This window comes from Pleurodeles waltl, chromosome 5 (genome assembly GCF_031143425.1).
Source record: "Pleurodeles waltl isolate 20211129_DDA chromosome 5, aPleWal1.hap1.20221129, whole genome shotgun sequence".
Taxonomy (NCBI): Eukaryota; Metazoa; Chordata; class Amphibia; order Caudata; family Salamandridae; genus Pleurodeles; species Pleurodeles waltl.
Genome location: NC_090444.1, coordinates 1,595,787,150 through 1,595,814,253, shown reverse-complemented (window position 1 = coordinate 1,595,814,253; position 27,104 = coordinate 1,595,787,150).

Sequence of the window (27,104 nt, the reverse complement as noted above, 5' to 3'; positions counted from 1 at the left end):
AGGCACATTCAGGCTAGGGTGGTAGGGCAGAAGGTAGTCCGCTGCAGGCGGAACTCTGCAGACTTTTACAGAGTTCTTATCTAACTCTGCAGAATTCCACAGAGTAGAATGCTGTGAGCTCCGCCCACCCCTAGTGAGTAGTACTATTGTAGTACTACCAAGCGTATTACAAAGTGCAATTTGGGAATAGGCTCTGTATTACTTTTTAAGTCTGACATTATTGCAATTTGCATCTACCTAAATTGATAACAGTATATACCTAGGCACTTGTTATTTTACAGAACTAAAAATAGAATATTTATAAAACACCCAATTGTAATGGTATGCTCTATTTTAAAAACGCTTCCAAATATTGTTTAGGTGCAGCATCATCATAGCAGTGCTAATAGTTGAGAGTGAGTTTTCATGAAAAATGCTTGTACAGTCACTGGGAGGTATGTCAAGAGAAAATTAATATCATGCCAACACATTAGTGCCGAAAAAATGATTGCAAAATGTAAATGTCACATTTTCCTTGAAATATAAAAATGATGGATTGTATGATTATACAGCCATAACCTGTAATTAAAAACCTACCACGGTTTATCACTGGCCAGCCTCCTGCCTAGAGGGAAAATTCACATTTACATGAAACATGAGGCACCTTCCTCTGTGTAATATATGTAACCATGTATTCAGCCGCCTGTGATTTTTCAGTTGTGATAGCTCTGCAATAGGAAATTGAAATGAATTCCAAATTGCAGCAGAAAATAAAAGCAAAAACTAAATGATAGACTGCAGACGGATGGACCACTGTGCCTCCGACTAAGTATTGTGCAGCAGTGACGACCGACATTTAATTTTCTTCGTTGCTTGTGAAGGAAAAGCTGAAATACATCTATTGGAAGAAATAGCGCCAGCTCTAACGTTTTAAGTGGTATTTTATCAAGCTTTGCTTGGTCAAAAAGTCAGGGGTAAATACGCAAGGAGACTTTTTTTAATAAATACGATCTCTATTTAAACTCTGTACTAAAAAGTGCACTTAGGGCTCACATTTTTTTTTAAGTCTGTCATAAATTAATTAAGACTAAAATTATCAAAGTCTTCATTAATACGATGGCGTAGCGATGCTCGTCCTAGCTTTCTATGGGCCATGAGTCTCATATCTATGGCTTGTCTTCAAGATTCAGCTTCGACTACGAGCTTGGGTAAACTCAAGTTTCACTCTTCAGAGGTTGATAAAGGTCAGAGATTTCCAGGATATGCTCTTTCTGTCCCTGACCTTGTGCCCCTTAATCCATCTAATGGTGAAAATACCATAGAATCCTTCAGGTGCCTCCCAGCCCTTTGGTATGTCTTTACATCCTCTCTCCCAGTGAGTCTCGCATCTACTGCAGCAGGGCTGATGTTCACTACTTGCTTCTTGAGTCAGCAAGAAAACGGATCCAGCATGGGGGTTCCTGGTTCACAGACGTTTTGTACTAAAAATCACTGTGGCCTTAAAAAGTTTCTGACATGTAGAGCTGGTTAGGTCTTTTTGCTGGGTTGTATGATGGAACAACGCATGCGCCAACCACACATGCATGAACAACGCAGTCGGAACAACAACGTTGTTACAATGAATGCCTTTACCACGCATGCCTTTACAACAATTTTTCATTATAAAGGCATGCTTAGTAAAGGCATGTGTGAAACAACATGCGTGGCTGTAGCATGCCACTCCCACCCTAAAAACACAACTACCTGACCCCCCCCCACCTGCCCAAAAACCACTGACTCCCCCACCCCACCTCTACAAACAAAAGTACCCCAACACCCCCACCCACCCTGAGCCCTAAAACCTTCCCCGACCCCCCACCAGCCCTAAAAACAACCAGCCCCCACCCCCCTAAAATCAAAACTACTCCGACCCCATCCCACCCCTAAAAGAAAACCTACCCTGACCCCCCACCCCACCCCTAAAACAAAACTACCCTGAACCCCCACCCCACCAGTGAAAAAAAAAACTAAACTGACCCCCACCCCTAAAATCCAAACTATCCTGACCCCCACCCCACAAACAAAACTACCTCAACCCAACCACCCCGCCCCTAAAAAGACAACTACCCCGATACCCCTACCCACCCTGAGCCCTAAAACATTCCCGACCCCCCACCCACCCTAAAAAAAACAGACCCCACCGCCAAAAATAAAACTACCCTTACCCCACCCCTAGCAGAACTACCCTGCCCCACCCCTAAAAACAAAACTACCCTGCCCCACCCCTAAATACAAAACTACCCCGCCTCCCACCCCAGCCCTAAAAATCAAACTACCCTGACCCCCACCCCTGCCCTAAAAAGACAAACTACCCAGACCCCCTACCCCTAAAAACAACTACACCAATACCCCCACCCACCCTGAGCCCTAAAACCTACTCTGACCCCACCCCAAAAAATAAAACTACAACACCCACCAACCCCACCCCTAAAAACAAAATTACACCAACGCCTCATCCCTGCCCTAAAAACCAAACTATCCCGACCCCCTGCCCCGAAAAACAAAATTACCCCAACCCCCCACCCCTACCCCTTAAAAAAAAATAACCCAACCTCCCCACCCCTAAAAACTGCCCCCAGCACTGCCCCAGCCCCACTTACCTGACCACGTCCTCTCCCCATGCACTGTACGTTTTCCTCTGCCTTAACCACGCATGTGCGTTGTGCAGCACAAGCGTAGTTAAGGCAGAGAAAAAGGGAGTTGTGGTCAACAACGTAATCATTGTTCTGAAGTCACTGTTCCGGATGTTTCCCGGTAAAGACATGTCCAGTGTGGAAGCAGCCATATTTGATCACACAAGATTACCGGAAGACTAGTAAAATGATCTGCAATCAGGTTAGATGCAAGCAGCAGCGCAAGGTGGCTCAGATCAGAGCTGTGATGTAAGCCTTCCCTTCTTGATGCTTCATGGTGACAAGGTTAAAATCCACTGGTGATCCCAAAACGTTTGCGATTTGAACAATTAAATATTATTCAAGGCTCTAGATGTGAAACGCACCTAAAGTGGACAAGTGAACAATCTCCTAGAAAAGGAATGCTATAAAACATTAACAAATCAAAAGGTATGGACTATTGTGCTTGGCTGTTAATTTATAGCCTGCGTAGTGCTAAAGCTGTTTAATGTTGGTGAACGTTCTGAGATTGTGAATAACAAATAACTTCGTTCTAGTCCCAAACCCACAAGTGATTACACTTCTTAGCCCGAGATTTCAAATTCCAATCCTGTACTGTACAGACTGGAAGAATGCGTTCTCAGCTGTAAGTCCAAAAGCAATCATCATTCAGGTAGGACTATTATAGCTATTATAATTTGTTGATATCAAAGCTAAACATACATGAATATTGGAGAGTTATAGGCAACAACTGTTTTAAAGGGATTTACTTCCTGCACTATCTATCCTAGCCGCTTCCCCCTTGGTTGTATCACGTTTTGCCATTGAAGTTTATCTTGTGGCTGCTGTGCTTGGACAGGGGAAGTGAGTGGTTCCAATCTGCTTCCACTTAAATATTTAGCTCTCGATTTTTGAATATTCGATTACTGAATATCTTTAAAATATTTCAGGACACTCATCAAAGCTCTGGTCTGACACCAAGATAAGTAATTCTCATGAACACATGCCTCTTCATACGCAGATGAGTATGGCGGGCTGCACAGAGTGTGGGCACCACCTGGAAAGAGACCACGTCTACAATGGATGTGGCATGCAAATTCATGAGTAAAATTAGAAGGAATATGTGTCTCATTTGTTCACAGGACTCAGACGAGACTTGCAAAAGGTGGAAGCCATTTGGAATTCTAAGACTATACTTTCTGCGAGGGCCATCAAGTCTTAACTATGCAAATCTGATATATAGTTGCTGCAGCCAGGCAGTCCAGGAAAGACATAACTGTAATCAGAGAAGTGTTCTAGCACAGTACCTCTGTTATAGGAGATAGACTTTTCATTTCAACATTATTTCAGTACTCTTTCATTGAGGATTATGACCTCTTATACAGCACTTATATTGTTGCTAAGGGTCTTAACCATTATGGCTCTAAACTACATATTGTGTTTGTATTGTTCTATAAGAGAGAATAATAGGAACCTCATCTTCCACAGTCTTAAATCCTTCTTAGAACACATATGGATTAAGGTATTGCTTGAGAAGAGCATATGACTGTTGGCTGTTTAGGTGAACTATTTTGATTTTAGCAAACAGTTTTCATGTTATATTATCAACTGTAGTTCTCTTTAGAAAACAATGCATAATAGTGCAGAGTATCAATTGCAAATTATATATAAACTCTAATTTGTTTTCTGTTCTAGGAAAGTATTGAGTTTCATTCACCACAGAGAGTTGGAAATACAGAGATTGTCAAAATGTACCTGAATGCTATGTTAGAAATAAGGTACAAAAGTAGTACTAAAGGGGTCTTGATTTAGATATTAATGCTACGGCAGTGCATATCCAGCCAACTGGACAGACAGGCATGTTTCTATATCTCTCTATTGTCCCATTTGCCCTTTCCCCAGTTCTACTTCTAACCTACATATTGTTAGTGTATGGGTGATAGTGGGTTCAGAGAAGACCAGAAGCATTCGTTGCTCCCATTAAGTCTGGAGTGCAAAGTTAATATATCTTGAGAAACAGCTGACGAATGCACCTGGGGTTGCAGTATACTGATTTCAAATAAAAAAGTACTAAAGGGTTAAATGTATGCGTAAACGTTTTGTGAATGTCTCGCGTGTAAGCTACAAACAGCCATAAACTTATGCTGAACAAGCACAGAATTAGAAAATAACATATACATTTATAGTCAATCAATTTTCATACTCAGGGTCGTGATCAGTAAAGATGGATCACCAAACATTTCGCGATGTACTCGTTCTCGTATTAAAATCACAAAGGTTCTGCAGCAGATACAGGATTCGCAGATATTTGCGCTGGTAGATAAATGGAAAACCAACATTTTGCGTGGTTTAATCAGTTAAAGGCCTTTTGAATATTCTTCTTATGTTACATCATGCATCTGGCACAATAGGAAAACAGATCAGTATCATTGACTTTGAACATCTGGATGGTTTCTCCGTTTTTGCAATATTTTTTTCTTAACTTTGTTTTTGTTTTTGCTTTATTCTATATCTTATTTTGCGTGTATTGGGGTGGGTTTTTAAATGAGGTGTATGTATTTTGTAAAAATCAGCACTTTTTAATGGCTTATGTGGTATAACTTTGATATACTAGACATGCAGAATACATTTTCTGCAATCTTACACCGTATTTATGGATATGTTGTTCTATACCGTTGTGGTACTGGGGTTGTTGAAACAACTGTGTGGTTGATATTTGCCTGAAAAGTCAAGGAATGTGATACGGTGATAATAGAAGTGGTTTGTTGACTTCCAAAGGGAAGATTTTGATTTTTCTGTTGATTACGGGTTTCGGTCCCCTTGGTGTGTGGGGCCCTCTCTCTTATTTTAATTGGCCAAAATGGGTTGGACTATGAGGGTCGACTAAGAAATTAACAATTCACAGGTGAGTTAGTAATTCCGCATCTGATCCCCTGGAAGATATTTGAACCCAGTTTTTTTTGCTGCTTTTAGAAGCCAAAAAAATCCAGGTGAAAATAAAAAACTCATAATTCTTAAAGAGCAAATAATTGTTGTAACCAGCACCATCCGAATTAAGACGCCAATCGCAAGGAGGATCCAAATGCCACTGAAAATGGTGCAAAATTGCATGAGCGCCAGCGTAACGTCTTTAATCTAGAAACAACAAAACAAAAATTAATTGGCACTGGTGCGATCTAAATATTTCAACAATTGTTAACTACAGGGGCACAAAACATCACAATTGTGACAGCAAGTAGTTAGGTAGAAGCAAGGTACTATTATATGAAATGAATTTTTGCAGGGTGTTGGAAAGAATTCCCCATCCTTAAGTAATCAAAGAAAAATATCAATTCAGTGTACACCTATTGGGAGATAAACACAATCCAGAGTGCTGCCCGGCACATATTTAACAGAGCCAGAGAACTTATGTGAGTAAATGTTCTCGATGTTTAAACACCACATCTGCTTATCTATTCAGTTAAACTGAACGTAACAAATGAGGTCCAGTCCAATCCAGTCTACTCTCAACATTTACGATAAAGGTTTCTGAAATCAAACCACGAGCACTCTTCCCTGGCAAATGCTTTGATAGAATGTGTTTTGATAGTGTGCTGATTATGTCATAGGTGGTGTCTGTGATGAGTGTCACTCTGGCCAGTAATGTACTCAAGCCCAGAGGATTAGGTGAGGAGGATCTGATAAGATCTGACACGTGTTGGCCGCTGTGAGCAATCAATCGATCCATCCAAAGGGAAAACCTATGGTCAAATGTTCCCTCATAGAGTCCCTCCAGGTGTGGGAAATCCTTAGGCCAAAGGGCCATGCTGTATTTTGTTGTAGTGGAAGTCTCCATCTGCACAGTGTCAGGATCTTAAATGGACTGGGGAGTAGCTCTATAAGTGGACAGTAATTCCACTCTATGCCATAAGTAACAACCAAATGCTGTTGAATACAAGGCAATGAGGTGACCTTTCTGGGGTAAAAAAGGGATGGGAAGGGAAAACACAGGTCTTCAGCTTGTGATCATTGAAAGCTTTGCTGCACAGGAATGTAATCTCTCAGGAACTTCGGAAGACACGAATGGCTGTACAGCCAAAAAGACCGAAGCTGAAGAGAATCTGTGTTGGCATACTACTGTTTAGCTTTCACACCAGATGAGACATAAAATCAATAAACTTTCTTGGGCATTAGGCAAACGATTCGAGGCCTCTAAAGAAAAAGAAGAGCCACAGAACTCTAATTGCAGAAACTACTCCACATGGGAAACATAGCAAATGTACAGGGATGCTAGATTGGGTGAGAACTTTAAAGAGCGAAAAGGAAATTTACCCGGCAATGCTGCCTGAAACTGAAGCACTGAAGCTTCTTATCCGGTCCCTGCTTTTCCGACCCAGAAGTGTTACTCAGTTGGACAACCTTTCCTAGCTACCCCAGAAGTGACTGATGCGATTCTTCAGTGCACATGCACACTGATGAACACTAGTGCCCCAACCTTCCTTTATCTAGAGCCTCCAAGATGGACCGCCTATACAGTCTACCCAAGCTGTATCACCCTATAACTCTTCTTCTGACTTCCAGTAAAGAGTGCTGGCTGCAAGGCAAAGCTACATAGGAATTTGTGACAATATCTCTCTCGTGGAAGGCCTCACCAAGCCTGTTCTGTAATGGAACTGGTTTTAATGGGTACATTAGGTGAAACCGGCGCAGTAACCTTGGTCCATGAATTATAAAGGCATATGTTGATGTTATAACACTTCCAAAACACTAGATGCTGTAATTTTCCCCTTACTGTGTGGGAATCAACCATTCTGTCCACTTCATATTTTGGAGTACTGTTAGAAATTGAGGTTTCTGGTTGTCAGAGTATTCACTCTGTACAAGCAGGAACCACCACTCTAGTCAGGGTAAGCTAGATACACACCTAGAGATAACCAGTGCTCACCCTCTGGTAGCCTGGCTCAGAGCAGTCAGGCTCATCTAAAGAGGTAATGTAAACATCTTAATGCAACACACACAGAAACACAATAAAAACATCACAAAAAGACCCCACACAGGTTTAGGAAAACAGACAATAATTTTATAAATAATTGAAGTCCAAAATGACAAAAATCCAATAAGTAGAAGTTGAGATATGAATTTTTGAAGACTTAGGGCCAGATGTAGGTAGCATTATGCATGGCGCAAACTGTGAAAATCGCAGTTTGTGCCATGCAAAATGCGCATCGCGATGCTCATTCCCATTTTGCGAGTCGGTACCAAATGGGAATGCGACTCGCAAATAGGTAGGGGTGTGCCAGGAGGACGGCGCTGGGGCCAGAGTGCGGTGAGGACTGCGCTGGGGGCCCGAGGAGCTGAGCGGTGCGGGCGTCCCTGTAAGGCGGAAGCGCCCTCCCTGCTGGACTTCCCTTGGTGGACGGGTGGCCTGGAGGTGGCGGCAGAGGTACGGGGGTGCATCTGGTCGCCCCGATTATGAAGTAGGAAGACGCAAGGCGGAGAGACAGGGCTGGGCCCCTGAGTGAAGGTTCTGGCGACATAGTGTGGCCACGACTGGCAAAAGGAAGCACAAGAGTGGCAGGCCAGTAGCTGTCCCGGGTATGGGGGGCTTGCGGTGGTCTGGCCCCAGAGGGAGCCTGAGAAGGGGCCCAGGAGGGCAGCCTGCACAATCGTGACAACACACAAGTGTCACGGCAGCGTCCAAGTCTAAGTGGGAGCGATCAGTCAGAGAAATGTTGACCGGGGCCCGCACCGGCACCGGGTGGCGCGGGTGAGGAACCGCCGGTAACGAAGTCCCCAGAGATGCGGGCGGAGGCGGAGCTGGATGAGGGCTCCCCGGTCACAAAGGGCTTCCTTACCTCCTTGTTTTACTCGCTCCGGAGTGATATACAGGATCTCCGTAGGGACATTTCTCAAGAGGTGAGAGAGCTACGAGGCGAGGTCACGTCCCTAGGGGAGCGAGTGGTACAGATGGAGGACGGCGAGATCTCTCGGGGCGAGGAGGTGGTGGACCTGCAACAGGAGGTCGCCCGCCTCCGGGAGCAGCAGGACCTCCTCCAGATAGCAGTGAAGGACTTAGAGAATCGCTTGTGGAGGCATAATATCCGCATCAGAGGGGTTCCGGCAGGGGCTGAGAAGGAGGACATTGGAGACTTCGTGGTGGGTCTGTTTCGCTCATTACTTGGCCTGGAAGAGACCCAGGAGATTACCTTGTACAGAGTTCATCGAGTGGGCCACGCCGGTCTGGCTGGAGACCGACCACCGGATATTCTAGCTTGTGTTCACAACTATGGGCTTAAAGAGAGCATCTTGCAGCGGGCCCGCAATCTTCAGCAGGTGCATTTCAGAGGCCATGAGCTCCAATTATTCCAGGACCTCTCTGCACGGACCCTGCAGAGGCGGCAAGAATTCAAGCCCATTACGGAGCATCTGCTAGCGCATGATGTGTCTTACTCCTGGGGCCACCCATTCCGACTTGTCTTCCGATGGGAGGATCAGCTCCGGCAGGTGAGGTCCATACCGGAGGCAAACCAGATCCTGCGCTTGGAGAATCCCAGCCGGGATTCGGGCGATAAGGTGGGCTTGGCTGGCGAGGATCGCCCGCGCTGGCGTCGGAAGGAGAAAAGGAGGAAACTACAGCGCCCTACGGTTTCGGAGCTGAGGTCGGGGCGGGAGTCTGTCTTGAATAGCGTGGCCGCTGGGATTAATGCCTAAGGGAGCGGTGGCCGAGGAGACCTGGACTGCTGAGGGTCGCATCGTTTTCGGCCTGGTGGCCACTCAAGAGGGGTCAGGGTGGCGGGGTCGATGGACCTGGCTCGATGAACTTGAGTGGTTCTACAGCCCTGTGGAGACTTTACCTCGTGGAGATGTTTGTGCGAGGACTTTTTGGTTGTGAGCACCTGTTGTGCAAACTGGTTGTATGTTGGCGTGCTTCCCTGAGATGCTGGCTTTTGTGTGGAGGTGTGGTTTGGCCCCGGTGTTCGGAGGGGTTGATGGTGTGGTTTTCCCATGAGGTTTCTCCCTTTTTGACTGCTTTACTCATCTTGAGGTATGATTATTAAATGTATAAGCTTGAATGTCCGAGGGCTTAATAGTCTGACTAAGAGGTTGGCGATCCTGTCGGCCCTAGAGAGGTCTGGGAGTCATATCTGTCTGTTGCAGGAGACACACCTCGTGCAGAAGGACATCTGCTGCATGCGTTCTAAGTGGTTCCCTAGGCAATTCTGGTCTTCAGCTTCCTCGAAACATGCAGGGGTTACGATATTACTAGCGCGCTCATTCCCCGGGGAAGTGGTGGCAAAATTACATGCGGTGCAAGGAAGGTTTTTGGCCATAAGGATGAGGTTGGGGGCCTTTTCCTTTACTATTGCTTCCCTATATGCTCCTAATACTCAGCAGGAAGTCTTTCTGGGGCAGGCTTTGACCCCGATGCTGCACTCGCCGGATAGCACCATTTTGGTGGGGGGCGATTTTAACTTGGTGATGGATAATGATCTGGACCGCTCCGGTCACTGCCATGGGCAGATGGGGTCCTTGACAGCGGCTGGCCGCCAGTGGCTGGCTGAGTGTGGCTTAGAGGACGTGTGGAGGAGGGCGCATCCCACGCTTAGGGATTATTCCTTTTACTCAGCAGCGACCAAGACATATGCTCGGCTCGACCTTTTCTTGGCTTTGCAGGAGTTCCTCTCCTGAGTTAGGGAGTCTGCGATTGTGCCTCGCGCCCTGTCGGATCATGCTCCTGTCACTGTAGAGGTTGCTATGAGCATGGACCGGGTGCGGGCGTCGGGGTGGCGATTTAGGGATTTGTTGCTTCAGAATGACGCAACGGTGGAGTCGTTCTGACGTGCAATCGCGGACTAACTTAGTTTTAATGACGATGGGAGCACCTGCTTGTGGACGCTGTGGGAGGCATTGAAGGCGGTGGTGAGAGGAGAGGTGATGTCGTTGTCCGCTAGGGATAATAAAGCAAGGAGACTGATGAGGGAGGAGGTGGAAAAGAAGGTGGCGGTACTGAAGCGCTCCCATAAACATACGGGTGCCCCTAGAATTTGGCGGGAGCTGGAGAAGGTAAGGAAGCAGCTGAAATGACTAGATTGGGACAGGGCAGAGTATGCGGTGGCATGCCTTAAGCACAAGTATTACATTGGGAGTAATAGATGTGGGAAAGCTTTTGGCACACCGGTTATAAAGCTGGTCCGTTCTCCCTTGGGAGTGGAAGCGCGAACGAGCGATCAAATTGCGGAGGTGTTTGCGGAGTTCTATCAGGGATTGTATGAGGCGGATGATCGGGGCAATGTGGTTCCTGATGCATTTTTAGAGGGTATTGCAATTACTCCCCTGGGCGAGAGGGAGGCAGCTTCATTAGATCAACCTGTAAGAGCGGAAGAGGTCATATCAGCAATTTCGCGCCTGCAGGTGGGGAAGTCCCCTGGCCCAGATGGTTTTACAGCACTTTTTTATAAGACCTTTTGTGTGGAACTGGTACCGATATTAGTGCGGCTTTTCAACTCCTTCCGGGCGTCGGGAGTACTAACAGCCAGTATGCTGGATGCCACTATTGTGGTTATACATAAGCCGGGGAAAGATCCTGAGGAATGCGCCTCTTATAGGCCGATCTCGCTCTTGAATATTGATGACAAATTATTTACAGGAATACTTGCCCATCATCTTAATTACTACATGCCAGGTCTTGTGGATCCTGACCAAGCAGGTTTTATACCGCACAGGCAGTGCAGCGATAACACAAATCGATTGCTTCATCTGCTAGACAAAACGGATCGTTCCCGCCGGGAGGCGCTCTTCCTTTCTATTGACGCGGAGAAAGCGTTCGATAGGGTCCACTGGCCATATCTGTTCAGGGTGCTTGAATGCTTCGGGCTGGGCCCTGGCTTTATGGCGTGGATCCGTTGTATTTACCAGGCGCCTCGTGCTGCGGTCCGGGTCAATGGGACGCTATCATTGCCAATCCCAATCCGATGAGGGACTCGGCAGGGGTGCCGCTCTCTCCTCTCCTGTTTGCGTTTTACATGGAGCCCCTGGCGCAGCATTTGCGTGATAGTCCTCAGATCACTGGTGTGAAATTCGGGGGCGATGATCACCTCATTTCCCTGTATGCGGACGATGTGATCCTTACCCTGGCAGAGCCCGTGACCTCGCTGCCTGCGCTTATGGGGATACTTGATGAATTTGGCCGGATCTCGGGGTTCCGGATGAATATGCAGAAGTCACAGGTCCTGAGTCGGTTTATTAGCGCGGAGCATGAAAGCGACCTGAGGGCCTGATTCCATTTTATATGGTCGTCATCGCTGCTTCCTTATTTAGGGATTGACTTTGCGCCTTCCGTTGCTAGAACAGTGACTTTGAACCACACGAAATTGGTTCGGGAGGTGCAGCGAGATCTAGAGACCTGGGGGAGACTCAAGCTGTCCTGGCTGGGCAGAGTTGCGGCGGTGAAGATGACTATCTTGCCACGTGTCCTGTATGTGTTCCAGGCGCTTCCCCTGACGCCTCCGCCCGAACGATTGCAACCCTTCAAACGGCGGTTCTGAGATTTATCTGGGAAGGCAGAGCGACGCGTCTTCCGCGACGGGTTCTGTACCGCCCCAAGGGGATGGGAGGGTTGGCGGTTCCCTGCCTCTTACGATATTTTCAGGCGGCGCAGTTGCGTTTTGTTTTAGAGTGGAGTCGCCCGTCTACTGAGAAACATTGGTGCTTCATGGAACACCCACGCAACACCCGTGGAATGCCTCCCTAGGGCAGAGTAAATGCAACATAGTGATTTGCGATGCTGTTGCTTTACTCCAGATTTATGAAGCCATTCAGGGTCATACAAGATAATATTGCATGGCTTCATAAATAGCATTTTCGGCTTGTGTCGCACATGCAAAACATTTCGTGGTGCAAGAGCGACACAACCCCACCTACAAATATGCCCCTGAATCTGTAACATGAGGTCAATCAAAGTGGTAGAAGAAGTGGGCTAATTCACTATGGAAACAACCTCTTCCGTAGAAAGTGATAAAAAAAGGAGTGGTCACTATTTCATTTGTCCCTGTTACCTCTGCGCTTAATTGAATAGTAATAGATGTTGCATATGAGATCCCTCCATCCTTGCCTTAAGGTTACTGGCACCATATGTGCATTGTGTCTTGCATGCCTGTCTTAAAAGTAGGCCCTAAACTATAGTAGAAACGAGGGGTATGCAAAATTCGGTGATTTGCTATTGCGAAATTTCAGCAAAATGATGTGAAATTATGCGTAACTAAGCGAACAACATGTCTGGCATTTAGGCCCTCATAACAACCCTGGCGGTCGGTGATAAAGCGGAGGTAATACCACCAACAGGCCCGCTGTAAAAAAAAATTAATCATGACCTTGGCGGAAACCAGCAACACTGACAGCCACTTCAACACTCCGACTAACATGGCGGTAGAAACAAACACCGCGGCGGTAACCGCCAACAGACAGGCGGAAGACAATGTACTGCCCACACTATTACAAGGCACCAATCCACCAGCTTTTCCGGGGCAGTACCAATGCCATCAAAAGCACTGTGGAAACAGTCTTTGGAACGGAAACCACTCACCTCACAACACCCAACGAGGAACCAGGACGCCATGGTGCTCGAGTTACAGGTCCTGCCCATGTTGGTTTACCTCCTCATTCTCCAGGAACATCGAAGACGGCGGCGACGACGACCGTGAGTACTGCACCTAGCACATAGGAGAGGGGGGAGGAAAAAGAGAGTGACACACACACACACAACACCCCATCCCCCACCCACAACAACATACACACACACACACACATCCAGTAACATCACAGATACACCCTGTCACCCCCGGGAAGAACGCAAGGACCAAATGAAATGAGTTTAACGAGTGTAATGATGGAACATTCAGATAGGCCAAGATAACTTTAAATCATCAGTATATACAAATATTTACAGCAAGTACACAAGTCCGTATACTGTCCCATTAAATGTCCGTGGACCAGTGGTCCCATAAAGCATGGGCGAAGCCCACACATGACACCTGCCTCAAAATGGAGAGAACACTGCAGGGGCATCAGGTCGAGGAAAACACAGGCACCTCAGGGGGAAGGGGAGGGGGGGCACCTCAGACAGATTATGGGACAATGCCACTGCTCCTCGAGGGGGCTCCATGCCCACTGCTTGCTCCTGGGGAGTGCAAAGGCACAGTCTCTCAAGTGGGTGGTTTGCCCATTGCTTAGTCCTAGGGGGTGCAAAGCCACAGTCTCTCAAGTGGGTGGTTTGCCCACTGCATGGTCCTGGGGAGTACAAAGCCAGGGTGGTTTGCCCACTGCTTGGTCCTGGGGAGTGCAAAGCCACAGTCACTCAAAGGGGTGGTTTTCCCACTGCTTGGTCCTGGGGAGTACAAAGCCACAGTCTCTCAAGTGGGTGGTTTGCCCACTGCTTGGTGCTGGGGAGTGCAAAGCCACAGTGTCTCTAGCGGATGCTGTTCTCCACTGGTTCAGGAGGGGGCATGGTGCCCAGAGTGCTTTATTCTGCCAAGGACTGGGGTAGTGGATGCTGTTCTCCACTGGTTCTGGAGGGGGCATGGTGCCCAGAGTGCTTCATCCTGCCAAGGACTGGGGTATTGGATGCTGTTCTCCACTGGTTCCGGAGGGGGCATGGTGCCCAGAGTGCTTCATCCTGTCAAGGACTGGGTTAGTGGATGCTGTTCTCCACTGGTTCTGGAGGGGGCATGGTGCCCAGTGATGCTGCACCAGCGGTGTGGCAGTTCCCATTCCCTCATATGTGAGTCTGAGCCACGAGATTTACCGGTAACAGGTAGCATGATACTCCATGGAGGCAGAGCCACACTCCTCCTTGCAACGACTAAGGCTGCAAACTGCTGGTAGTGCCAATGCTGTTAGTGGTGCCTCATGTAGTGTGTGCAGGGTCCAGGATGTCTCCTGCAGCCTCGGAAGCCTGCCCACTGGGGATGCTGCTGATGTCCGCTGTAGTGGCACTGACTGGGCACGTCGCGGGACAGGTGGCGGGGGCTGTGGCAATGTCTGCAGCAGAGATGCTGCCGGTGGTGCAGGTGTCTGCACTTGTGGACGGAGACACCAGGCCGTCTCCTGCAGCCTCGGAAGGGTGCCCACTGGGGATGATGCTGGTGACTGTAGTAGAGGCAGCAGACGTGCAGGTGGTGGTGCAGGTGGCGGTGCAGGTGGTGGGCTTTGTGGCGGTGCCCACTGCCATACAGGTTGCTGGTCTGTCTTGCAAAAGGGGTGACACCAGGCCCTCACCCGGAGGCTCAGTGCCCTGAGCTGACTTCCCTTTGCTCTTGTGTCCTTTCCCCACCTTGGAAGTAGCTGCTGGGACCTTGGCACTGTCCTCTTTGGTTCTGGAAGAGGCCTTGCTGGGTGGTTGGTGCGGCTTTTCTCTTTGGCATGCTGGCCCCTTCTTTACCTTGGCAGGTGCCGGAATAGGGTGGTCCTTGGCCGCACTAGGTGGCACATTGCCAGCCCTGATGGCTGCCCCCTTCGATGTTCCTGGACCTGCAGGGACCACACTGGATAAGGATTTGGTGGCTGAGGTGCTGGACTGGGATCTAGACATCCTGGCCCTAGGGGAAGGATGGGGGGGAGGTGTAGGGAAGAGGTCAAAGTTAGCTAGGAAAAGTTTTTTAGACACACTGGGATGGGAAGATGGAGGGGGTTTGGGAGTGGAGGAAGAGGTAGTGGTTGTAGGAGGTGTGTGTCTGCTGAGTTTGGGTGAAGGTGCATGGGCTGGAGGCTGTTGTGAGGTGGATGGCTGTAGAGTGGGTGTGTGCCTGCGTTTGTGTACTTTGGGGGGAGGGTTCACAGACACACTGGGAGAGGACACAGGGGACGTGTGCATGGTAGTGGGGGTGGTGATTGCACATGAGCGGTGTGTGGTGATGGGAGTGCTGATGATGGAGGTAGTGGCTGAGGATGTAGTGCATGCAGGTGTGAGTGGAGACAAGACTGGGAGGGAGGTGGAGGATGTGGAGGAGGGGGACACAGTGGAGGCAGTGGATGTTGGCATGTCTGCATGGGTATGGTGCTTATGTGAGTGCCTGTGGGATGTGTGGTGCTTATGTTTTCCCGAGCGACTTTTGTGTGTTGATGTGTGGGCATGCTGGTCTGATGGTGTGCTTGGGTTAGGCTGAGGTAGAGGGGATTGGGTCGGGATAGTGGAGGTTGGAGGGGGGAGGCTAGACACAGCGACAATGGCTGCCATCAGTGCTGAGGCCAGAGCCTGAAATGCTCTCTGTTGGGCCGCCATGCCAGAATGAATGCCCTCCAGGTATGCATTTGTTTGCTGCAAATGCCTCTCGACACCCTGGATGGCATTCAAAATGGTTGACTGCCCAACAGTGAGCATTTCAGGCTCTGGCCAACAGTGAGGGATCTCAGGAGGTCAATAGCCTCCTCCCTTAGGGCAGCAGGGCTGACTGGGACAGGGCCTGAGGCGCATGGGGTGAAGGAGATGCCCACCCTCCTGGGTGAGCATTCACGGGAAACATACTGAGGGGATGCTGGGAGGGCGGTGCTGGAAGGGGGGGTGGCGGTTGTACCTGTTCTTGGGGTGGGCATAGATGTGCCCATCACTGCAAGGGAGCTCCCATCCGAGGAAGAGTCACTGTCGCTGGTGTCCCCTCCTGTCCCCGTTGTGGAGCTCCCCTCGCCCTCTGTCCCACTTTTGCCTTCAGATTTCATACATTCACACTCCTGGGCCATGTGCCTTGCAGCTCCCTCCGTCACCGGTGCCTCTGCTCCTCCGCCAGATGATGCTAATGCACACAAGGACAGGGTGACAAAACAAAAAGGGGGGGAAACACAGAGGAGACACATGGTCAATGCCAGCAACACCACTACCGTTGGTGGACACAACACACAGGGAGCAGCCCTATGCACTAGGTCAAGCACTAACAGTTCTTAGGAAAATCACCTGCCCATGGGGGACTATGCCTAACCCCATTTGCTGCATACATGGAACCCACAGGAGCCTGACTAGTTGTAGATGGCCACTACCACTGTTGGGGTTGGAGTGCCACAGAGCCTGCCTAACAAGGGACCTACCCTACCAATTTCGCCCTTACCGAGTCAGCTGAATGAGACTGTACTCACCCCCTTGTGGCTGCTGTGATGCCCTCAAGCGCCCATCCAACTCCAGATATGCCACTGCCAGGATCCGGAACATCAGGGGGGTCATGGTGCGACGGGCACCCCTTCCACATTGGGAGGCCATCCCCAGCTGGGCCTCCGCCGTCTCCTTGCTCCAGCGGCACAGGTCCTCCCATCTCTTGCAGCAGTGGGTGCTCCGTCTATGATAGACCCCCAGGGTCCGCACTTCCTTGGTGATGGCACGCCAAATACCCTTCTTCTGGTGGGAGCTGACCTACAGGAAAGGTAAAGTAAGAATGGAACTTACTCCCCCGTCCGGTTCTTCTTACTCATTGGCCACAACTTCCCACCCATGCCCTAAAACACATACACTGACCATCCTTACATTCAGGCCACAGCCCTCCCCACATGTATCTTCCATCCAGGCCACTCCATACATTAATGTCACATCCATCATGCTCACAGTGTACTCACCTGTTTGTCTGGAGGACCGTAGAGTAGCGTGTACTGGGGTAGGACCCCATCCACCAGTTTGTCCAACTCCTCTCCGGTGAAGGCAGGGGCTCTTTTCCCAGACACTGTAGCCATTGTCGCTTCCAGACTAGGCTCACAGCAGCACTTGCAGTGTAGGTCCTCTCCTATTGAAGGTATCAAGTGAGTGCACAGATAGAAAATGGCGGTCATGTCCGCGGCGGTGCGTACTGTCACCGCCGGCGTACATCGTCATTGGCTCCTGGAACCCATAGGGCCCAATGATAACCAATGCAGAATTGCGCGGCGGTCTTCGACCGCCTACCGCGATGCTGCACAACACCAGCGCAGTTACCTCATTTCCCCTTGTCCCTCCTTACAGGTCAGGCAGCCGCCATTTCAGGCGGGCACCTGGCAGGGCACCCGACTGCGTCACAGCACATTTCGGCAGGAATACGGACATACAGCGCCACACACCGATTAAATCACAATAGTGCTAAACATCCTTGTGCAACCTATGTGGTATATGACCCTCTGCTCACAATTCTCCTCCATAGGGCACATCCGCTGGGGCAGATGATGAGATGATGTCATCCTCCAGTGTACAGACCCCTGGTGCACCTGTCGACAATGGAAGACAGACACATCATTATCACCTACAGACTTGATCGTGCCACAATCCATGAACTGTGTGCCCAGTTGGAGTCTGACCTGATGTCAGCTATCCGCCAGCCCACTGGAATCCCCCCTCTAGTGCAGGTCCTTTCAGTGCTCCATTTCCTGGCCAGTGGTTCCTTTCAAACAACAGTGGCCATGGCATCAGGGATGTCTCAACCAATGTTCTCAAACGTGTTGAGCAGGGTGTTGTCTGCCCTGCTGAAACATATGCGCAGCTACATTATTTTCCCCCAGGTGGAGTATTTGCCCACAGTGAAAGGTGACTTCTATGCCCTGGGACATATCCCCAACATCATTGATGCCATTGATGGTACACATGTGACATTTGTCCCATCCCGCAGGAATGAACAGGTGTACAGAAACCGTAAAAGCTACCATTCAATGAATGTGCAGATGGTGTGTTTGGCAGACCAGTACATCTCACATGTGAATGCCAAGTATCCTGGCTCTGTGCATGACGCTTACATTTTGAGGAATAGCAGCATCCCTTATGTGATGGGCCAACTCCAGAGGCAGCGGGTGTGGCTAATAGGTGAGCCCAAGGTCCCCACACAGTTTGAATAGGTGTCTGGGTATGGGAGAGTCCCTAATGGTTTGTGTATGTCTAACAGATACACCTCGATATTTGCAGGTGACTCTGGTGACCCCAACCTGTCATGGCTACTGACCCCAGTGAGGAATCCCAGGACAAGGGCAGAGGAACGCTACAACGAGGCACATGGGCAACTAGGAGGATTATAGAGCGGACTTTCGGCCTCCTGAAGTCCAGATTCCAGTGCCTCCATCTAACAGGTAGCTCCCTATACTACTCACCAAAGAAGGTGTGCCAGATAATCATCGTATGCTGTATGTTGCACAGCCTGACTTTGCGAAGCCAGGTGCCTTTTCTACGGGAAGGATGGGCCTGATGTTGGTCTTGTGGCAGCTGTGGAGCCTGTGGACAGTGAAGAAGAGGAGGCAGAAGAAGAAATTGACAACCGAAACAACATCATCATGCAATACTTCCAGTGAGACACAGGTAAGAGACTGGCACTGCTCCTCTCATATCAGACTACTGTAGGACATTGTATGAGTCTGCGTTTTTACCTCTGCGTCTGGACCCTGATAGTTCACTTTGCCTTTCCTTTTCACAGATCTGGGTACCACATTCTGCCTTCTGCTATGTTCACTGCTGCCCAACAACTGTCATACTTTGGTATGTGCAAATGAACATTGAAATTGATATTTGTGAGAAAGGTTGTAATAACACATTTGTGAAAGTACAGACTGACTCCAGATTGTTTTGTGATTCAAGGGTGTTTATTTCAGTGCTAATAAGTGGAGGGGGATGTGCAATGGGCTGGAGTGAAGGTAGAGGAACATCCATGGTAGAGTCCAGTCTCTTTGTATCACAGGTGCATTGTCCAAGGGAGCATAGGAAGTGGAGCAATGGCAGTTCAACGTGGCCAGGGTGACATAGTGGGACAGAAGGGTGACAATCAGGAGAGTCTTATTTCCTGGCGGGGGTCTTGGCAATGTTCTCTCTCTTGTGCCTAGATCGCAGGGACTGTTCGCGGGGTGGTTCTCCTTCTGCAGGGTGAGGGGTGCTGGTGGCTGGTTGGTCCTGTGGCGGGACCTCCTGTCCACTAGCGCCGGCGGACGTGGAGGGCTGTTCATCGTTCGGGCTAGTGTCAGTGGCCCGTTGGTGTGCCACTGTCTCCCTCATGGTGTTGGCCATGTCTGCCAGCACCCCTGCTATGGTGACCAGGGTGGTGTTAATGGACTTCAAGTTCTCCCTGATCCCCAGGTACTGTTCCTCCTGCAGCCGCCGGGTCTCCTGAAACTTGGCCAGTACCGCGCCCATGGTCTCCTGGGAATGGTGGTATGTTCCCATGATGTTGGAGAGTGCCTCGTAGAGAGTGGGTTCCCTGGGCCTGTCCTCCCCCTGTCGCACAGCAGTCCTCCCAGCTTCCCTCTTGTCCTTTGCCTCTGTCCCCTGAACCGTGTGCCCACTGCCACTGACCCCAGGTCCCTGATCGTCCTGTGGTTGTGGGGTTGCCTGGGGTCCCTGTAGTGGTGGACACACTGCTGATTGATGTGTCCTGGGGTCAGTGACATTGGGTCTGCTTGGTGGGTGCTGTGGTGGTGTTTCCTGAGGGGGGAGGTTCAGTGTTGTTTTGGGACTGTTGCAGGGAACCAACTGTCCAGAGGTCCCTGATGGGCTGCCTGGTCATCTTGATCCAGGCGTGCAGAGCTGCTGTCGTCACTGTGGGCCTCTTCTGTGGGGGGACTGGATATGGCTGGCACCTCCTGTCCGGTGACGTTGGGTAGGGGTCCTGTTGGGGTGTAAATGCATAGTTATTGTATCTGTGTGTGCCATCTTGTGCAATGGGTGAGTTTCCCTCTTCTCCTGGGCTTGCATTATTGCCTTGGCCCTTGTGTGAGTGGTGATTTTGTGGCCTGGGTTAGTCTCTCTACTGGACATGCTTTGGTGATGGGTATCCATGCAGGTCTGTAATGGGTGTCCATGCATTGTTGTCACATGCAGGGCTTGGTATTGGGATGTGTGGGTTGTGATAGTGGGGTATCTGTGAGGTGTTGGGTTGATGGGTGTGAGGGTAGGGGTAGGAGTTTGTGATGGCATGCAGGTAGGGTGGGGGACATAATAGTAAAGATTTGCCCTACAAGAGTCCAGTCCTCCTGCTACTCCTGCGAGGCCCTCAGGATGCATGATCGCCAAGACTTGCTCCTCCCATGTTGTTAGTTGTGGAGGTCCACCGCAAGTCCTCTGTACGGCTACCTGGTGTCTGGATACCACGGAACGCACCTTCCCCTGTAGGTCATTCCACCTCTTCCTGATGTCATCCCGTGTTCTTGGGTGCTTTCCCCCTATCAACAATTCTCCGCCATAGCTCCATCTTCCTTGCAATGAATGTCTGCTGCACCTGTGATCCGAATAGCTGTGGCTCTTCCCGGATTATTTCCTCCACCATGACCCTGAGCTCCTCCTCAGAAAATCTGGGGTGTTTTTGAGGTGCCATGATGTGGTGTGGGTGATGTGTGAGGTGATGTTTGTTGTAATGTGTGATGTGATGTGTTGGGGTGTGTTCTTTGAGGTGCGTGGATGTTAGATGAGTGATGGTATTGTGTGCCTCTGGATGCTGGTGTTGTCTTTGCTATTCTCTCTCTCTGCGTCTTCCAAAATTTTCATTGTAAGGGGTTGTGGGTAATGTGGGTGGGTGTTTTATAGTGATGTGGGTGTGTGGGTGTGGTGTGTGTATGTGTGTCAGGTGTGTGTATTTTGAATTGCCCAATGTGGTTGTTTTATAAATGTGTGTGTATTTTGAGCACGGCAGTGTGTACCGCCATTGGATTACCGCGGTTGAATAACCGCCACGTTGATTCGTGGGTTGTGATACTATGAGCGTATTCCTTTTGGCGTGACGGTGTGGGTTTTGCTAACGCCAATTTATCACTGACCTTTGGTGTGGCGGACTTGTGTCGGTGTCTGTATTGTGGCGGATTTCTAGATGTGGGTCATAATACCTGTAGCGGCTTTACCGCCAGGGTTGTAATGAGGACCTTATTGTTATATTTTAGCGCAAAATGTGTCCACGCTTAAATTTTTAACATGAAAACACATTTCACATGAAGGAAAGTGCAAAAACAAATGCCCTCTGAATGACTGCAGCTTGCATTCAGTTGTTGTCAGGAATTTGCTGTAACTTTTTACCTTTTTTGGCAATTTTGTGGTACATTTTTAACAGGTATTGCATATGATTATGGGAAATAGTGTAATGATGCAGTTTCAGGATTTTAGCATAACAAGTATAATGTGAAATTCTCATAATTACGCTGCTGTAATTTAAATTGTGCTCAGGTCTAGTAAAAGCACAGTGAAATTGTGTGAGGAAAGCTGGGGAAATACTGGCAACTTCTTTGAAGGTGCCATGCCCATCCCACTGGAATAAGGTGTTACCATACCTCCAATTTTTGAGGATGCTGCCTCCATGGGTGCTGTTTCCACCAGAAGTCTCTGGGGTTTTTGGGACCAAACCTATCTGATTCAGTTGGTCCAATTAAAAAGACTGTCTCTAGTGGAGTTGTATCCATATCCTCCTGAATCTTGGCCTGTGCCATCACCTGCAACGGATTTATGTCTGAATCCACGAGTTACTTGTAAGAAATGGCCTAACTCGGGGCTGGAAACAGATGATAATCTCGCTCTTTCTTTGGTGTAACAATGCCCAAAGTCAGGACTTTGAGGTAAACCCTGTGAGGTAAAAGAGGTAATGGGAAAACATGTGTTTTCAAAATGCAACCCTGGAAGCTTCTGAAGATAGGAAAGAACCCCTATGGAGCTTTAAAAGAAAGGAATAGTGCTTAAGAGTGTCTATCACAGGTAAGGTCTAGAACAAGGTAAAGAGAGATAAGCACCTAGGTGATAAATCTCACAATGCCACACTGAGAACTATTCATGAGTACAAGTCTTTACCCACCAAGGTATGACATGCTGCTGTAACTTACTACCCAGCTACATGAAATCAGCTGAGGAGTTGGAAAAACTGTGCTGGAGCACATTTGAGACTTCAGGTTGGATTGCCATTGTTTAAACACCACACAAGATGATATGGAAACTTGAAAACCTTGTCAGGATGTTAAGCAGAAGACTTAAGGCCTGTAAGAATATTGAAGAGTCACAAATTCATAACCATGGAAACCACCCCCATGGGAAATATAACAAACATACAGGGAAGTTAGCATGGATGGGACCTTTACAGAGTGAAAGGGAAATCCATTAACCACTGTTGCTAGGCACTGAACCTATGAGACAGATCATCTTATCCAGTCTCTGCTTTTCCCACGCAGCAAGTGTTTCTCAGTCTGACACCCTTTCCTATCTAGCTTCAGAAGAAACTGATGGTATCTTCCTAAGTATTAGCCCAATACCCTAGCTTGCTTAGTAAGTGACTGATGATATCTCCCTCAAGTAATAATTGTTGCCTTTGTCAGGGAGAACCACAAACATCACTACATAAATGTGTGCTTAACTCTCTGTTAGCTTAACATAATGCAGTCAAGCTCAACTTAGAGGCAATGTGTGAAATATTTTTGCAGTGCTTAAACAGTAATAAAGAGAAAACACAACACAAGAAAAATCCCAAATCAAAGTAGAAAAAAGAGAGTATTTTAATAAATATAACAACACCAACACAACAAAAATTCCAACAATGAGAACCTAAGATATTAATTTTCAAAGTTTTAAATAAAAAAGAACAATTGCCAACCATGGTCAAAGTCAAAAGGTAATTCCAACTGCACTGGATCGCTTGTTGGATACAGGGACCAGGATCTTCTTGGTGGAAAGTTTACCTTTTGGACTTAAAAACTTTGATGGAGAAAAAGTGATTGTCAACATGTTGTCGGCAGCGAAAGCTTTAAGCTAGATCAGAGCAGGCCTCAACAATAGTGGGCTGTTGATGAGTGGGGACTCCATACGGTCGTCAATAAAGATGCGATAACTCAGAGCAGCTGAACTTTGGAGTCTGTGCCTGGGAAGGCCTTGACATCAATGGGATGCTGCTCGCCATCGGTCACGCTGAACCCCACTATGTTTGGACTTAGAAACTGTTCTGGAAGTCAGATCGTCTTCAGTGGAGCAAACCAGCAAGGTGAGGCCTATCAGCGATTGGACGGCTCCAGCTTTGATGGAGGTTCCAGTCTGAACAGTTCTTCAGACAGAAAGTTGGCAAAAACTTTTAAGTCCCAGCTTTTGCACTTTGGGCATGAGGAGTACATTCTAACACCAGTCAAGGGTCCAGGACTAGGGGACACTACCTAGGGGATAGGGCTCACTCCAGCAGACGCCAACAGCAGAGTCTAAAGCAGGTCCAGTTGCAAATTGTCAGTTGGGCAGGTGCAGAGAGGGAGACCTTTGAAAGTGTACTGTGTCCCTGTAGCTGGAACAGGAGGTCAGTCAAATGACCCTTGGAGTCATGTTTTCGGTCCTGGGTTCAAGGCAAGCAGGTCCAGTCTTTCTTCAGGTTCTTTAGACAGGAGGGCAATCCTTTTTATCCTCCATAGGTCCAGAAGCACTGGAGATGCCATATATATGCCCTGTACTAGCCTGTGGTTGAGGGAAACTTCTTGCCACTTTCTTAGCAATGTGTTAAAAGTTCCCAGGTGCGACCTTACCCAGTTTTACTTCCTGTGGGTTTTACTCTACACCATGGCACAGTGGCCCTCTCTGCCAAAAACCAACATGAAAGAACCATCCTTCCCCTATGTAGAGCTCCCTATGCCTACCCAGAGGTGTGACTATGATAAAGGGCAAACCCCCGCTTTTGGTCACTCCAAATATGTTCTGTGCTAGCTCCCCTTCAAACTGGGCTTGGGGCCAAGTTGTAAAGAAAGATAAAAGGGAGGCAGGCCTAGGTGTGAGCTATATCTGCCAGTGACAATGTAGGCATCCTTTGAAATTCAGGGGCTGGATTAAGTCCACTGGCCACCCTGCCCGTGGATAAACACCATCTCACACCCAAGCCCTTTGTCCATTGTCTGAGAACAATCCATATCTCACCACAGGGCAGCCATCATAAGTCAGGTGACACTGGACACTGGTAGGAAGGCATTTTAGTTTTAGCATGTAAATGACACTTTCCCAAAGTGTAATTTCCAAAATAGTAATATAAAGTCCCACTCATCCATTAAGTTGGATTTCAAATAGCTATAAAAAATGAGTCATTGAGCCTTTTCTCTAGCTACTCCTAAACAGAAAGGAGCTCTTATTAAATGTAATGTGGTATACCAATGTTAGCATGTGGGAGAGCCAACCTTGCCACAGTGAAAAAAACTTTTCAGGTTTGCTACTGCCAGGGCATGTTAAACATTCAGGGACATATTTATGAGCAACGCAAATGGAAAATGAGATTTGTGAAGCCATGTAAGCCCTGCATGGCTTCATAAATCCAGAGTAATGTAACATAACATAAATTGTTGTGTTGCATTACTCAGAGCCAGAAAGGCACTTCCATGGTGTTGCTTGGGTGTTCCCATCCAACATCCATGAATTTTGACGCATTTCCAGATTTACAAGAACAGGTAAACCTGGGAATGCACAAAATAAATACGCCTACCCAGGAGAGGCATAAAAATTGAGAAATATCTTTATTTCTACTCATGTTTTCCTCTTTCTATGTGTGCTGTATTGTGCAACACACATAGAAAGAGGAAAAGGCCTCTCAGGACTGTTTATGTGCAGCAAGGTGCTTCTTCCTGTACAAAAACTATCATGTATGGAACGCAGCCACTCTTGCACTATAGTGCAAGAGTGCCTGCGTTGGTGCTAGGCAGCCCATTGTGCACCAGCACAGGGGAAAGGACAGGAGTGTGCCATATTTCCTTAAATGCAGCTCATTCCTGCCCTTTCCCAGTGATGCAGTGCACCAAGGTGACTTGCTGCGCACTCCCACTTTTTCATAAATATGGCCCTCAATGTAAATGCCCTACTTTTGAAATACCATGCACCTGTCGTAAGGGCAATAAGGGCCTACTTTAGGGTAACTTATCAGTATTAAAAAGGAAGGGTTGGGCATAGCAAAAAGATTATGTTAGAAAATGGATCTCCAGTTGGCAGAGGTATGAACCCTGTCCAAGTAGGGACCACAGTCCTAGTCAGGGTAACTCACAACACAATTTAAATGATCCTATGCTCACCATCCTGTAGCTTGGCACAGAGCAGGCAGGCTTAACCTAGAAGGCAATGTGTAAAGTAATTGTGCAATAACCAATAAAGTAACACAGTGAAAACACCACAAAAAGTACTCCACACCGGTTTAGGAAAATAGATATATTTATCTGAATAAAATAACACCAAAATGTCAAGAATCCAATGAACACAAGTAAAGTTATGAATTTTGCAAAATTAAATCCTATTATAGCACTTAGAAAAACAATAACTCCCAACTGGGGCTATTACGATGTTGTGACGGAGTTGCTCCCCACAGGCCAAAGCACTACCGGGGAGTGTGGGCTGGTCACAGATTGCACAGACTCCAGGCACAGTACCTTTGGTAAACAAGGAAACAAAGTAGGACAGAGTTGGGGAGATGAGGCATCGCTGGGGCCGCCGTGGGTTCATTCCTGACTGCAGCCGGGGTGTAGAGTTGTCAGTTCCTTACTGCTGTGCAGGGGAGGCGAGGCACTGGCTCCATCCGGTTGCAGGGGAGGTGATGTGGCATTGGTGGCAAGGCATCGGTTCCTTGTGACCGGACGGGGTCGATGGGCCCAGCAGGTTAAGACGCAATGTATCGACTTTGCAGTGTCGCGATCAGCCCAAGGGACTTCAGAGGCATTGCAGCGATGTCGGGCTTATGTTGTAGGCTGCGGTTGTGGTGCTCAGCAAGGACCATGGAGCAGGCAGGGGTGCAGCGTGAGACAGCGATGTCACTTCTGCAGTCACTGAAGTCGATGAACTAGCTGGGAGCTAGTAGATGAAGTCTTTGTTGGCCTTGATACTTCAGAATGGGAGGCAAGCTCAATGCAAGCCCTTGGAGAACACTTTTGGGGAAGACAGAGTCCTTCCAGCAGAGTCAGGGGCCAGCAGGCAGCAGGGCAACAAGCAGGGCAGCAGTCCTTCCAGCAAAGTAGTCCAGAAGAGTCCCTTGGGCAGCCGGGCAGTCCCTTAGACAGTCCAGATGTAGATCCAGAAGCGTCTGATTTGGTGGGGTTAAGGACCCAGTATATATATATATCAAAAGGTGCCTTTGAAGTAGGGGAAACTTCAAAGAGTGCACAAGGTCCCCTTTCAACCCAGCCCTGTCTGCCAGGATCCCTGTGGGGGATTATCATTCCTTTGTGTGGGGTCAGGCCACTGGCCTTTGAAGTGGAGTGAATGGATCTCCTGCCCATGGAGACCCATTCAGTATGCAAATGAATGCAGATATGGTTGAGTGTCCTGTATTTATGGCATGCACAAGAGGAGCTGTCAACCAGAACAGCCCAGATGTAGATTGGAGACAGGCTATAAGACACAGAAGGCACTAAGTGCAGAGAAATGCCCACTTTCTAAAAGTGGCATTTCTAACATAGTAATATTAAGTCAAACTTCACCAGTAAGTAGGATTTTCCATTACCATTCTGGCCATACTAAGCATTACAGGGCTACTAATTTCAGATCAGAATCTACCACTTAAAAGTATATAAGGGCAGTTCTAATGCTGACCTATGAGAGCAACAGGCCTCACAGTA